Genomic DNA, 14,890 nt, shown 5'->3' with positions numbered 1-14,890 from the left:
AGGCAGAGGGAGAAGCAGGCTCCACGCAGGGAGCCTGATGTGGGATTCGATCCCAGGATCACGCCCTGAAGCCAAAGACAGACGCTCAACCGCTGAGCCACGAAGGCGCCCCTTAAGATTTTAAGTAATCACTATGCCCAAGGTGGGACTGGAACTCACAACCCCAAGATTGAGAGTTGCAAACACTACCAACTGAGCCAGCTGTCCCTATAGCTCACCTTCCTAATAGAAAAGGCTTTCTATAAACTTTGGTGGAATTGAGAATGAACGAATGAATGAATGAATGAGCCACTGGTGCCTGCTCATATTGTTTTCTTCAGCTGAGTCATCATCATCTTGCCTGGTCCTCAGGCACCTTTATGGTGCCTTCACTCATCCAAACTCTGAAAGCACTTCCACTGGAATTCTGGAGGGAGGGGCAGAAGCCCTAACTAGAAATGGGGAAAACTTTCTTGCCCAGCTGCTGCCCCCATCACATACTTAGCATCCTTCACCTGGACTACTTTTAAAATTATATTTACATTCAGTTAATTAACATATAGCGTATTATTGGTTTCAGAGGTAGAGGTCAGTGATTCATCAATCTTATATAGCACCCAGTGCTCATTACATCATGTGCCCTCCTTAATGCCCAGTTACCCCATCTCCTCACCCCCTGACCCTCCAGCAACCCTTAGTTTGTTTCCTATGATTAAGAGTCTCTTATGGTTGTCTCCCTCCCCTAATTTCATCTTGTTTTATTTTTTTCTCTTTTCCCCTGTTTTGTTTTATTTTTTTCCTCTTTTCCCCTGTTTTGTTTCTTAAATTCCACATGTGAGTGAGATCATATGATAACTATGATAACTGTCTTTCTCTGATTGACGTATTTCACTTAGCATGCCTTAATGCCCATCACCCAGTTACCCCATCTCCTCACCCCCTGACCCTCCAGCAATCCTCAGTTTGTTTCCTATGATTAAGAGTCTCTTATGGTTGTCTCCCTCCCCTAATTTCATCTTGTTTTATTTTTTTCCTCTTTTCCCCTGTTTTATTCTTTCCTATTTTCCCATGTTTTGTTTTATTTTTTTCCTCTTTTCCCCTGTTTTGTTTCTTAAATTCCACATGTGAGTGAGATCATATGATAACTGTCTTTCTCTGATTGACGTATTTCACTAAGCATGATACCATCTAGTTCCATCACCTGGACTATTTTTAAATAGTTCTAAAGAAACCTGGGCCTCCACGATCACTGTCACCAACCATCCTCCATATCTGTGTCAAAGATCCTTTGAAACACAGATCTAGGGCAGCCCTGGTGACTAAGCAGTTTGGTGCTGCCTTCAGCCCAGGGCCTGATCCTGGAGACCCGAGATCGAGTCCCACGTCGGGCTCCCTGCATGGAGCCTGCTTCTCCCTGTGTCTCTGTCTCTGTCTCTCTCTCTTTGTGTGTGTGTCTCTCATGAATAAATAAATAAAATCTTAAAAAAAAAAAGAATTGAAACACAGATCTAATCCTGTCACTCTCATGCTTGAAGTTTTTCAATTGCTTCTTCCTATCAGTAGGATGAAGTCCAAACTCCTCAATGTGAACAGGCACCTGATAACGCGTGGCCTTGGGCTCTGTTGTGATCTACCCCTTGATTTTCACAGGTGCTGAGTTTTAGTCCTACCACACTATTGGCAGTGGCCCCTGAGGGCTATTTCACTCCTTCCCATCTTTGGTGGGCCCATCCCACCTCCTAGTTGCCTAGGGACTCCTAATCATTCTCCAAGTCTCTTTTGAACCCCTTCCTAATGCCCTCTGTCAGAGTTAACAAAGACCTTTTCTGTGCTTCCAAAGCATTGCACCTGTATCTCTTCTTTGCATTTTAATGTCCTTTTTGCTTGTCTGTCTTCTCTCCTGGGCAGAGCAGGAGAAAAGAGATGATTACTCTATTTCCCTGAACACCTGCACAGAACACAGTGCCTGGTACTCCATAAGTACTCAATAAATACAAGTGGGATGACTAAAAACCATTGTACTTACAATGCAACTAAAGAGCCCCTGCTAGATGCAACTAAAGAGCCCCCAAACAGGAATCCCTTGAAAGGCTTACTGTTAATATTTCTTACACAGCCACTTAATTTTTTCTGCTTTAAGAAATTAATTTTAGAGATTCTTTTTTTTAAAAAGATTTTATATATTTGAGAGCGAGAGCGAGTGAGAGAGAGCATGAGTGGGGGGAGGGGCAGAGGGAGAGGGAGAAGCCGGCTCCCTGCAGGGAACCTGATGTCAGGGCTTGATCCCAGGACCGGGGATCAGCACCTGAGCTGGAGACACCGACTGAACCCCCCAGATGCTTTAATTTTAGAGATTCTTATCTAAAGTTTAGAAGCTCAGGCCTGGATCACGTGGCAAAGCATTCCTTCTGGAGTTTCCATGATCTTAGATTAACCAAATTAATCTTAGATATTATGATTTTAGATACACACACATGCAGAGTAGCATGCAAAGTTTCTTCCAGAGGATAAAGGTTGAAATTGACTTCCTTGAGACTCCTAATGAGCTTCCATGGAGTCCAAGGTGCAACCCAATGAGCTCTCTCTTACCCTCTTCTGTATTTAGAGCCTCCTAGGACACAGTGTCATCTATTAGGACAGAGGTTATGAATAACAGTTCATAAATTTGTGTTTATGGCTCTAAAGGGAATTTATTTATTTCACATTTTAAAAATTCAATTCCAATATAGCTAACATTTCAGTGTTATAGTAGTTTCAGGTACAATACAGTGATTCAACAATTCCATATATTACTCAGGGCTCATCAAGATAAGTACACTCCTTAATCTCCTTCACCTTATTTCACCCAGGCCCCCACCTCTCCTCAGGTAACCACAGTGTGTTCTCTATAGCTAAGAGTCTGTTTTTTGATTTGTCACTTTCCCCCCTTTGTTTTATTTCTTCCATTCCACATATGAGTGAAATCATATAGTATTTATCTTTCTTTGGCTCATTTTATATTCTCATATTATATTCTCTAGCTCCACCCATATTGTTGTAAATGGCAAGATTTCAATCTTTTTATGGCTGAGTAATATTCCAGTGTGTGTAGCTATATCTATCTATACGACATCTTTTTTTTTAAGATTTTTATTTATTTATTCACAAGACACACACAGAGAGAGGCAGAGACACAGGCAGAGGGAGAAGCAGGCTCCTCGCAGGGAGCCCAGTGTGGGACTCGATCCCAGGACCCAGGATCACACCCTAAGCCAAAGACAGACGCTCAACCACTGAGCCACCCAGGCGTCCGTATAGGACATCTTCTTTATTCATTCATCTATCAGTGACACTTGGGCTGCTTCCATAATTTGGCCACTGTAAATAATGCTGCAATGAACTTAGGGTGCATGTATTTTTTTTTGAATTCGTGTTTTTGTATTCTTTGGATAAATACCCAGTAGTGTGATTATGGTATCATATGTCTTATTTTTAACTTCAAAAGAGAATTTTATTTTAAAGATTTTATTAAAAATTTTTTTTACTTATTTATTTGAGAGAGAGTGCACAAGTGGGGGGGAGGGGCGGAGGAAGAAGCAGACTCTCTGCTGAGTAGGGACCCAGACATGGGGCCCCCAGGATCATGACCCAAGCTGAAGGCAGATACTTAACAGACTGAGCCACTCCGGTGCCCCATCAAAAAGGAATTAAAAATTTTTTTTTGTTATAAAATATACACTCAAGGGTGCCTGGGTGGCTCAGTCCATTAAGCATCTGCCTCTGGCTTAGGTCATGACCTCAGGGTCCTGGGATGGAGCTCCTGGGTTGGGCTCCCTGCTCAGCGGGGAGTCTGCTTCTCCCTCTCCCTCTGTGCTCTTTCTCTTGCTCTCTCTCAAGTAAATAAATAAAATCTTTAAATATATATATATATATATATATATATATATATATATATTCTAAAGGGTATATAAATATATGTGTATGATTTAAAGAAAAACAGTAAAAGGAATACTCATATCCACCATCCAGCTTAGAATGGAAAAGCCCTATGTGGCCCTTCTTGCAGGTACTCCCAGAGTTAACCACTGCTGGGCTCAACTATATACTACCCAGTCCCTCCCTTTCACTACAGCTTCTATACATGTGTGTCTAAACTGTAGACTTGTTTGGCCTATTTTTTAAAGTGAAGAAAAGATATATTTACTCTCAAATTATGTAAGAAAAAATTTTGTTTCTAGAAAGGATAAATGGCTTAGTTAATGAAAAACACAACAGAGTGGGCAGCTCACCTTAGGTAATACACACAACATTCTTTTACCTGAAATCCCCCAGTATTCATATGTGTATGGTCTGAACTATACGCTCATATCATTGTTTATATTTTTTGAATATTATTGATCAGGTAATGATCAATGGCTGGATGACAGCCTGTTTCCCTCTGGACTCCTGTTTCCATCTCTGGATATAGAGACTATATCCTATATTCACTTTGTATATTACTCATGATACCTAGATTCCATTTATCTATCCATCTCTCCATTCAGTTGTAATTAAAGATAATGGATGAATGAATATACTCAATGAAAATCTAGACATTGTTGGGCCTATTTTAAAATGTAATATAAATGGAATCCCAGTGCCTCTATCATTCTGTGACTTCTTTCACTTAGCATTATGTTTTGAGGATTTACCCATGTTGAGTTGAGCTGTAGTTCACTGATTTTCATTGCTGGATAACACAACATACACTCCACTTCCCAAACTGAAGGAGGAGAAGATGGCAAAATTCAAGTGATGTTTGAGGTTAGGTTGATTTGGAGGGTGAGTTCTCCCCAGCTCTGCCAGACACAGAGGCTTTAGGCCCAGCAAACAGCCTCCCCAACAGTGTTTAGACCTCTGCTGGAAGGAAAAGCCACGCGGCCACTCCTTCCTGCTGGGCTGATATCCCATATTTTGGTGCTGAGCTGGTTTTAGTAGCCTCAGATGCTTGAGGCACAGGGAGAAAGATGTTCAGTTTGGAGCAGCCCCACTGGGGAATTTGGAAGCAGAGGTCAGGAGCTCCCCCGGAGGCCAGTGTAATGGGAGAAGCTGGGTAATTCACTCCCCCACATTTTTAAGGGACTTCATGGGTTTTTAAGCAGGAAGAGATGGCATTTCTGGAAAGTCTTCTCTCAGCTGACTTTTCTGGGCATCTGAGTTGGGGCGGGGGTGGGAGATGGCAGGGGGGGTAGCCAACCAGCTCTGGCCTCTATCTGCATATTCATAAGCCCCCCCGCACCGGTTGGCTGCGCTAGGCAGCCCCCACTGTCCTCGGTGCTGCCTCAGGGCTGGGTCTGTCAGACGGTGCCTTGCGCTAAGAAGGGGCGGGCAGGAGGCTTCCCTCACTCAGCCACAGGCACCAGGCCTGCCTGAGGAGGAAGCCAAAATCACTTCCTCACCATGGTTCTTCTTGCCCAAGGCTGGTGAAGAGTGGGCTGCTCCATCTTCTGGGGTAGTAGGCCCCACCTGGCTGCAGAGCCCACCACTTGGATCTCCCTGAGGGCATCTTCTCTGTGAGTAACATCATCTCTTCCATTTACCTTGCCAGAGCACTTTTTTCTTTTTAAATGGTGGAATAGTTATTATAAAAATTTTCAAGTATGCAGAAAAGTGGAGAGCCTAGTATAGCCATCCCCACCACCTAGATTTAATCAGGGTTAATATGGTGCCATATTTGCTTCATCTGGTTTTGTTGGCTGAAATATTTTCGAGCAAATCACAGACAGCAGGACTTTTCGCTCCTAATGCCTCACTCTGTAATACCCTGATACACATCTCCAGAGCACTTTTTAATATTTTTTTTGTTAAACTTTTTTTTTGAATATTTTATTAATTAATTCATGAGAGACACAGAGAGAGAGGCAGAGACACAGGCAGAGGGAGAAGCAGGCTCCCTGCAGGTTGTGGGACTCCATCCCAGGACCCCAGGATCAAGAGCTGAGCAGAAGGTAGACACTCAACCCCTGAACCACCCAGGACCCCCTCCAGAGCACTTTTAAAACTCTTCTTTCATCAGGTTCTCACACCAGTCTTGAGTGAGGGGACGATTTCATCCCCATTTTAGAAGAGCAGAAGAAACTGGCTTGAGGGCAAATGGCTGTAGAATAGCCCAGACCTCCTAACTCCCAGCCCAGGGTCCCAGTCTTGACCACATGAAAGGATCTCACATCCGCAAGAGTTTTGCTAGATAGCAACGATAAACTGCAGCCACTTTGTGACCTTGGGTACGTCCCTTCACCAGGCTTTGGTTGTCTCATCCATACAGCAAGGGCAGGGCATGAAGATCCAAGGTTCCCTAACACTGGTCTGTGATGTTTTCATTGGTTTTCAGAAAAGACAATGTAAAGAGGTTTTTTACAAATCTAAATAAATTTGAATATTATGCCCTTCCTCCTTCCCTCTCTTTTTTTTCTTTTTAAAAATCTGGATAGTTAAGATTCTTTTATGAGATAAAAATGATAGCAGATTGTAGTCTTTTGCAGATTTATTTTTGGGGGGCTCTTATCTACAAATAAAATGTCAAGACCACTCAGGCTGGTCCAATTTTTTGTTTGTTTTCATTTTATTAATGGTTGAAATCTAAAAATCTGGAAACTATGCACAGTACCAGATGATCCCTAAATCCCCTCCAGGGCTAAATAAAGTTCCAGGGCTGTGGGGCCTCCCAGGCCCACCCTGGAGGAAAAGGAAATTGCAAATTAAGGAGTGCCTATTGTTGGTGCTGGAGAGAGCAGACACTACAACCCTGGGAAATAGCACTGTTACCAACCCAATTCCCTCCTGTAGATGAAGAATCTGAGAAGGGAAAGAGGCAAAATTAACTTCCGTAAGATCACAGAAGAGCTAGTAGTGAGTCTGACCCAGGTCCAACACCCAGGAGATCACCCTCACAGACACCAATGATGCAGACCAGCAGGCTTCTGACTTGGTTGTATTTATGTCTATGGACTAGGCTGTCAAACTGACCTCCTCTACCCATTTCCACCACCAGCCAATGCAGGGAGAGCTATCCAGATTTGGGCCAGAGATGGCTGGGGTCATCCATCCCCAAACTATAGCCACATAGGGATGATGCAGGGGGGCCCCCAAAGAATGCAAGAGATGAGGCTGTATACGAAAACATCTTAGTAAGTATAAACATGCTGTATGACCTTGAGATGTGCCACCCTGAACAGGTTTACATTGGCAGCTAAAGTTTGTTAAGCCTTGTAAGTACCTAGATGTGAGGCTGCTCAAGAATACTGTATTTGTACATGACGTGTGATCACTAACATGGGTTCTCTGTGGTGGACCCTTAGATCTTGTGACATCTGCTTGTGAGAGGCTATTTCAGGCTAAGGCATCTTCCTCCCTATTTGTCCAACCGTATTGTGGGTGGCAGGTGCAAGACTGGTCCCACTGAATCCAACCGTCCTGCCTAAATCTGGATCGAGCATCAATGGCAGCAATGAGAATGTATCTCTGGGGCTTCACATGATGCCCCACAGCCCACCTTGCTTCACTGATTGGTTCTCTGGTGGCCCTGCTGGAGTGTATCAGAGGTGTTTGCTGTTCCCTAAACGTGGGCACCGCACAGAAGGGGAGCCTGTGAGCTGCTGGTCTCACCTTAACCAACCCCATGAGCTTTCCTTTCCCTTTGTCCCCTTGGACACATATCAAGGAAGATTTTTTTGCAAGGGCATAGACTCACAGGGAGAAGGGCTCCTCTGCTAAGAGGTGATCTGTGCAGTTGAAAATTCCATGGACCTTGGCTGTCTTTTCAGCTCATGCCCACAGCCTCTAACACTTCAGGCACACAGTTTCTTTCTTAGGCCTATTATTCCCTTGAAATTCCACCTTATTCTCATTTTACACTTTCTATCTGTAAAATCCTACATAACTTTGCACTTATCTCATGAGCCCTGTGTTCTGTGCTCATGTTTGTAGCTAAATTTGCTTCTCTAGTGGAGCTTTTTATTCTGGTGCCCAGCAATGTATATCTAGGAAAGAGTCAATGAGAAAATTCAAGCTTTGTTTGTTTGTTTGTTTAGTAGACTTTAATTTTTAGAACAGTTTTAGGTTCACAGCCAAACGGAGCAGAAGGTAGAGAGATTTCCCATAGATCCCCTGTCCCCATACATGCATAGCCTTCCCCACAAATGTGAATTTTTTTATTATCAAGGGCACTGTTTGCTTTTTTAAAATTACAATGTGAAAATGTACCCATTGAAAATATGGAAAATACAGAAAAGCAAAAAGAAGAAATACAAAGAACTAACCATGGTTCTATCACCTGTAAACAACATTGCTGACATTTTAATGTATTTCTTTTTCATCTTTTCTCCTTTGTATTTTTATTTTTTATTTATTTTTTCCTTTGTATTTTTAATAAGTGATTTTCTCTTTCCCTACTTATTATAAAATAATGTTCTATAAACTCTTCCTAAACGTGATTTTTATTTATCTTTTATTTTTTATTTATTTATGATAGTCACACAGAGAGAGAGAGAGAGGCAGAGACACAGGCAGAGGGAGAAGCAGGCTCCATGCAGGGAGCCCGATGTGGGACTCGATCCCGGGTCTCCAGGATCGCGCCTTGGGCCCAGGGCGCGATCCTGGAGACCCGGGATCGAGTCCCACATCGGGCTCCCTGCATGGAGCCTGCTTCTCCCTCTGCCTATGTCTCTGCCTGCCTCTCTCTCTGTGTCTTAAATAAATAAATAAATAAATAAATAAATAAATAAATAAAAGCTTTTTTTTTTTTAAAAAGAAGGAAAATTGGCTATTTAAAAATATATATACAAACAATGCAATGTTTGTATATATCCTTATAAAAATTCGGTTAATATAGAAATATACAGAGTAACCATGGAAAGGTCTCTTTCAGTCCCTCATCTCTACCACCAATCAGTTGGTACAATTCTGGAGGGCAGTTGAGCAATAAGTATAAAAGTATCACACATGCCTAGTCTTTGACCCAGAATTTCCACTTCTAGAAATATATTCCAAGCAAAAAATAGTGTAAGTTCCCGGAGATATAGAAAATACTTTTCATCCCAATATTATTCATAAGAACACTAGCTAACACTTATCAGTAATTTACTAGATGCCAGGAACCATTCTAAAAACCGGATCCTTAAAACAACCCTATGGTAACAGTAGGTGTTTTGGCTTTTTCCATGTAATTGATGAGAAAGCTGAGATAAAGAGAGATCACAAAGCTAGTAAGTGGCTCTAGGGATTGATTGATTGGTTGGTTGGTTGACTGATTGAATTTTGGCTCTAGGGATTTAAATCGAAACAGTCTGACTCTCTGGTCCATGCTCTCTACCTCCAAGCTCTATTGTTAGTATTGCTATACTAGTGACAACATAAGAAAAAAAAAACCTGCCTCTCTAATCGAAAGGGACTTTATTAAATAAATTATGATATATACATACAATGGAATATCATCAGCTTTTACAATGTTGTAGATTGGTAATTATTGACATGAAAGACAAAAAAAAAGAAAGAAAGAAGAAAGAAAGAAAGAAAGAAAGAAAGAAAGAAAGAAAGAAAGAAAGAAAGAAAGAAAAGGAAGCTATAGGACTTTAGCTTTATTTATAATTCAATTTTTAAAATTTTATATAATTAGGAGAAATCATGTAAGTTTATCTGTACACAGAGAAAAAAGTATGGAAAAAAAAAGACAAACACCAAAATGTTAATTGTGATTTTTTTTCCCTAGGAGGCAGCATTATAGGTGTCTTTCTTTTCCTCTCAATACGACTCTATTTGGGAAGTAAAATGACCTTCTAGGGCTTTCATCATCTAAGAAAAGCAGTAAAGCTATTTTTAAAGGGTCATGCCAATTGCTATTCTGTCAACGTGAATGCAAGCCGCCAGTTAATTTTTAAACAGAAAGCATTGCTGCTCTGTGCCACACCCAGGTAAACGGCTCTGGGTGGCCTGCTGGCCCAGCGCAGAGGCTTCCTGTTTCTTAGCTGCCAGATGCAGACTTTCCGTGATTGTCCTACAGAGATGGGCGTAAACGTCTCTGGGCATCCAACCACAGTGGAGTCTGGCTGGATTTCTCATTTCTGGCCTCAGGACATTCCTGCTGATTGTTGCTTCGTTAGGCACACTGAGCTCCGTCTCTTCCCCTGGGAGTTCTGTCTTCTGGAGCACACAGACTGCATGGAACCTCAAAAAACAAAACCTGCAAGGGAGGTTTGGCAAAGTCGGTGGTTCCATGCCCTAGGTGTCTATCTGACTCTATATTGATTTTGTTCCACTTAGATGCTAGAAAGATCTGAAATAATGTACCTCTGATGAAGAGATGAAAATCAGTCTCTGTGAATGCATACAAAACACTTTATGCAACGGAGTCAGCAAACATCTATTTGGTGACAATTGGCAATCAGGCACTACTTGGGGACACAAAGAGAACTCACAGTCTATTTTTTTTTTGAACTCAAAGAAGAGACAGTGATCACTTCGGAGAGGAGGTGACATTTCAGTAGAATTTTGGAAAAGGAGTAGGGGTTTGTCAGGTGAAAAGTCAGAGCAGGGCCTTGCAGGCAGACGGAACGGCAAGTGCAAAGACCCAGAGTCGTGAAGGAGTCTGGCGTGCTCAGGGAACAGAGCCCAGGACAGCTCAGTGGCAACCTTAAAATGAGGCAAGTTTTGAGGACAGTGGCTCCAGAGGAGCTGAGACATCTGTACCTTATATTTAACAGGGAGCTAGCAAAGACTCATTCCGTGCAAGGGCATAAGCAGGCCTGTGTTTTAGAAAATTAATGCTGATGCCAGTGTGGCTGACAAAATGGAGACAATAAGAAGGGAATTTCGACCAGCTTCCATCACTGCAGCTACCGCTTGGCAGTTCCTGTCCACATACACTGCCTTCCCCCCTCTATCATGGACGAACCAAGGGTTCTTCTCTCTAAAGTCCATCTCTCCCCATGTATGACATTTCACCCCCACCTTCCTACCCAAGGACAGGACAGGCTCTAGAAATTCTCCCCCTATGGCCTACATTAGCAAACTATCCTTTTTTTTTTTCTTTAGCAAACTATCTTTCTACAACATCACCATTTGCCCACAAATATGCTGTTATTTCTTCTTCTTCTTCTTTTTTTAAAATTTTTTTAAGATTTATTTATTTATTTATGATAGACATAGAGAGAGAGAGAGAGAGAGAGAGAGGCAGAGACACAGGAGGAGGGAGAAGCAGGCTCCATGCCGGAGCCTGACGTGGGACTTGATCCCGGGACTCCAGGATCGTGCCCTGGGCCAAAGGCAGGTGCTAAACTGCTGAGCCACCCAGGAATCCCCTCTTTTTTTTTTTTTTTTAAGATTTTATTTATTTATTCATGAGAGACATAGAGGGGGAGAGGGAGGCAGAAACACAGGCAGAGGGAGAAGCAGGTTCCATGCAGGGAACCTGACGTGGGACTCCATCCTGGGTCTCCAGGATCAGGCCCTGGGCTGATGGTAGCGCTAAACCACTAAGCCACCCGGGCTGTCTATGCTGTTATTTCTTCTATCTTGAGATACCCTCCTTGACCCCATTTCTCCTTCTAGCCACTTGTCCCCATTTCTCCTCTTGCAAAACTCCTTGAAGGGGTTCTCATAGTTACACCAATTCCTGCTCTTGTCCTTTGCCTTAAATCCACTCCAACCAGGCTTTTTCTCCCTGCACTCCGCCAAAACTTCCCTGATCAAGCTCTGGAACACCTCTATGTTACTAACAATCCTTATGTGACTGGACATCTCCCTGCTTCTAGAAACACTGTCTTCACTTGGCTCTCAGGAACTATACTCCCCTAGGTTTCTTCCCACCTTGCTGATCACTTCTCATCCTTGACTGATTCCCCTCTTACTCCGGCCTCTTCTTGTTGCTACGTCCCAGGACTCGGACCTTAGCCCCTTCCTCCTCTCTGTGTACATTCATTCCTTGGTGAGCTCATCCATCTATATAGTGACAACCACCAACTTTATACTTTTAGCCCAGATTTTTTTTTAATTAATTAATTAATTTATTTATAATATTCACACAGAGAGAGAGAGAGAGGCAGAGACACAGGCAGAGGGAGAAGCAGGCTCCATGCACCGGGAGCCCGACGTGGGATTCGATCCCGGGGCTCCAGGACCGCGCCCTGGGCCAAAGGCAGGCGCCAAACTGCTGCGCCACCCAGGGATCCCCTAGCTCAGATTTTTTCACTAAGTCCCAGGCTTATTTATCCAACTGCTTTCTCAACATCTTCATTTAGATGTCTCATACTTATCTCAACTTCAACACATGAAAAACTGAGCTCTTGATATTCCTCCCCAAACCCACTCCCCTATAATCCTTCTGACTCAGCTTGTGCAATTTTGTCCTTCCAGTGGCTCAGCTCAGGCCAGACTCTTTTGAGTCATAATCAGTGATACTTTATTTCTCTTTGTGCTCCATATCCAATCTGTTAGCAAATTGAATGAGCTCCACATTCAACATGTATCCAGGATCTGACTGATGTAACTACCACTTACATTGCTACCATCCTGGTCCCAGACACCTCATCTACATTATTACCCTCTAGGTCACTGCCTAGATGCCTAGAGCCTCCTAAGACTGTTTCGATACTTGTTTCCCATCCCCAGTCTATTTTCCATCTAGTAAAGAATGATCCTTTAAAAAAAACTGAGTCTGGTCATATTACTTCTAACCTCTGGTGGATCCTCATTTATCTCAGAGTAAAGGCCAAGGTCTTCACAGTGGCCAACATGACCCTATATGATGACCTTCCATACTTACCTACTGTGTTATGACATCTGGCTCCCTTTGCATGAATGTTAGCTTCACATGGGCAGAGGATTTTGTCTGTTGTGAGCACTTGATGCATGTTGTTGAGTGAATGAATGAATGCATGAATGAATGTAAAAGGACCAGTGTGAGGAGATGCTAAAGGATAGGAGAACCAGTCATGAAGTACTGGAATTATCTGGATAAAAAGTTGAGACGCTGAATCGAGAAAGTGTAATGGGAAAGGGATGGTGGAATGCAGTCCAGAGCAATTTTTTTGCCATAAATTACCAGACGTGGTAACCAAATTATTTTTTTTTTTTTTTTTTTATTCATGATAGTCACAGAGAGAGAGAGAGAGAGGCAGAGACACAGGCAGAGGGAGAAGCAGGCTCCATGCAGGGAGCCCGATGTGGGATTCGATCCCGGGTCTCCAGGATCGCGCCCCGGGCCAAAGGCAGGCGCCAAACCGCTGCGCCACCCAGGGATCCCTGTGGTAACCAAATTAATGTTGAGGATGAGGAGTCAGGGAGGAGTCAAAGAGACTCCCCAGCTTCCAGCTTAAACAAGATAGGTAGTATGAGCCATGAGGCAGAGGGGCAGCTATGGAGTTTAGGTTTAAAAGTGTTGAATTTGGGCAGCTCGGGTGGCTCAGCAGTTTAGAGCCACCTTCGGCCCAAGGCGTGACCCTGGAAACCCGGGATCGAGTCCCACGTCAGGCTCCCTGCACGGAGCCTGCTTCTCCCTCTGCCTGTGTCTCTGCCTCTCTCTCTCTGTCTCTCTCTGTGTGTCTCTCATGAATAAATAAATAAAATCTTTTAAAAATAAACAAATAAAAAATAAAAGTGTTGAATTTAAGCAGATGTTCACTCAGCAGTTAAAATAACCATAATCAATCCCCTCTTCGTTTTGGAAAGTACCTAACTGAAAATATGTAGAGTTTATATTATTGTGAGTCTCTCATTATTAAAATATCAATTCCGCTAGTTCAGTGATTGTTATTAGTAGAACCCAGCCAATGCATGCTTAAAGAATGACCCAGATATGCCTAGCAGATGGTGAGAGTTGATGTAAAGATAACTTTTTCATATTATACAAATAAAATATAATCATTGTCAAATGATCACAGAAGTTAAGAACCATGTCTCTCTTCAAGAGGTGGTAAAGCATCCAAACTGTTGGGATAAGTTTGGTGATAAGTTTTTAAGTGTATCTTAATTTGGCAAAGCATCTATTTTATCTTAGTAATTAACAAATGTCTTACTCAAAGCAAAAACCTTCTAATTATTCTGACCCATGAACATCGCTTTCATTTTCCGTGTGATGGCTCTGCAGCTGCCGCCACTTCCCTGCCTCTGCCCTGGCACTTGGGGGGCACATTGCTCACGGGGAGCTTGTTTTGGGTGTCTCTGCTGGTTGTCCGGAAGCTCCAGGTGGAGGCAGTGGCCACGTCCGCACAAGAACCCAGTGGCTGCTGAAAAGCTAAGCTCTGCTGGAGGTAGAGAACTCCAAGTAAGCTTTAGATGGGAAGTAGGAAGAGAGCAAGCAGACTCTCCTGCTAGCATTTGTGCAAGAGAAGCAAAGGAGAGTGGAAACTTGTAGAGGAAAGAAGTTAATTTACCTCTTGTAGGAAAGGAAGCCATCCACCTGACAGAGAAGTCATCTCTTTTTCTTTTTTTTTAAATATGTATTTATTCATTTTAGAGAGAGAGAGAAAGAGAGAGAGAGAGAGGATGGAGGGAGAGAAAATCTCAAGCAGAACTCCATACTGAGTGTAGAACTCGACTTGGAGCTCAATCTCACAACCCTTAGATCAGAATCTGAGCTAAAACCAAGAGGCAGACAATTAACTGACCGTGCCACCCAAGCACCCTGAAATCAATCTCTTATACGGTCTTTCTTTCTCCAGGGAGGCAGCTAAAAGTGTGGTTGTGTCAAAGGATTTGGAGTTGTAGTATCTTAGTAACTGGGGGCCGCTCTCAGCCTCACTGAGCCTCCGTTTTCCTCATCTGTAAAATGGGAGCATCACACTGATTCTCCAGCTTGGTGAGAGGTGCAAGGAGGTGGCATGTACAAATGTTTTGTAAACTCCAAGTGCCTTACACTTGCGATCTGAAGCCTCTTGGTTAAAGTATGGTGGTATTTTGT

The sequence above is a fragment of the Canis lupus genome, chromosome 8 (assembly GCF_011100685.1).
Source record: "Canis lupus familiaris isolate Mischka breed German Shepherd chromosome 8, alternate assembly UU_Cfam_GSD_1.0, whole genome shotgun sequence".
Lineage (NCBI taxonomy): Eukaryota > Metazoa > Chordata > Mammalia > Carnivora > Canidae > Canis > Canis lupus.
The sequence above is the reverse complement of the archived record's forward strand: the minus strand, read 5'-3'. Positions refer to the sequence as shown.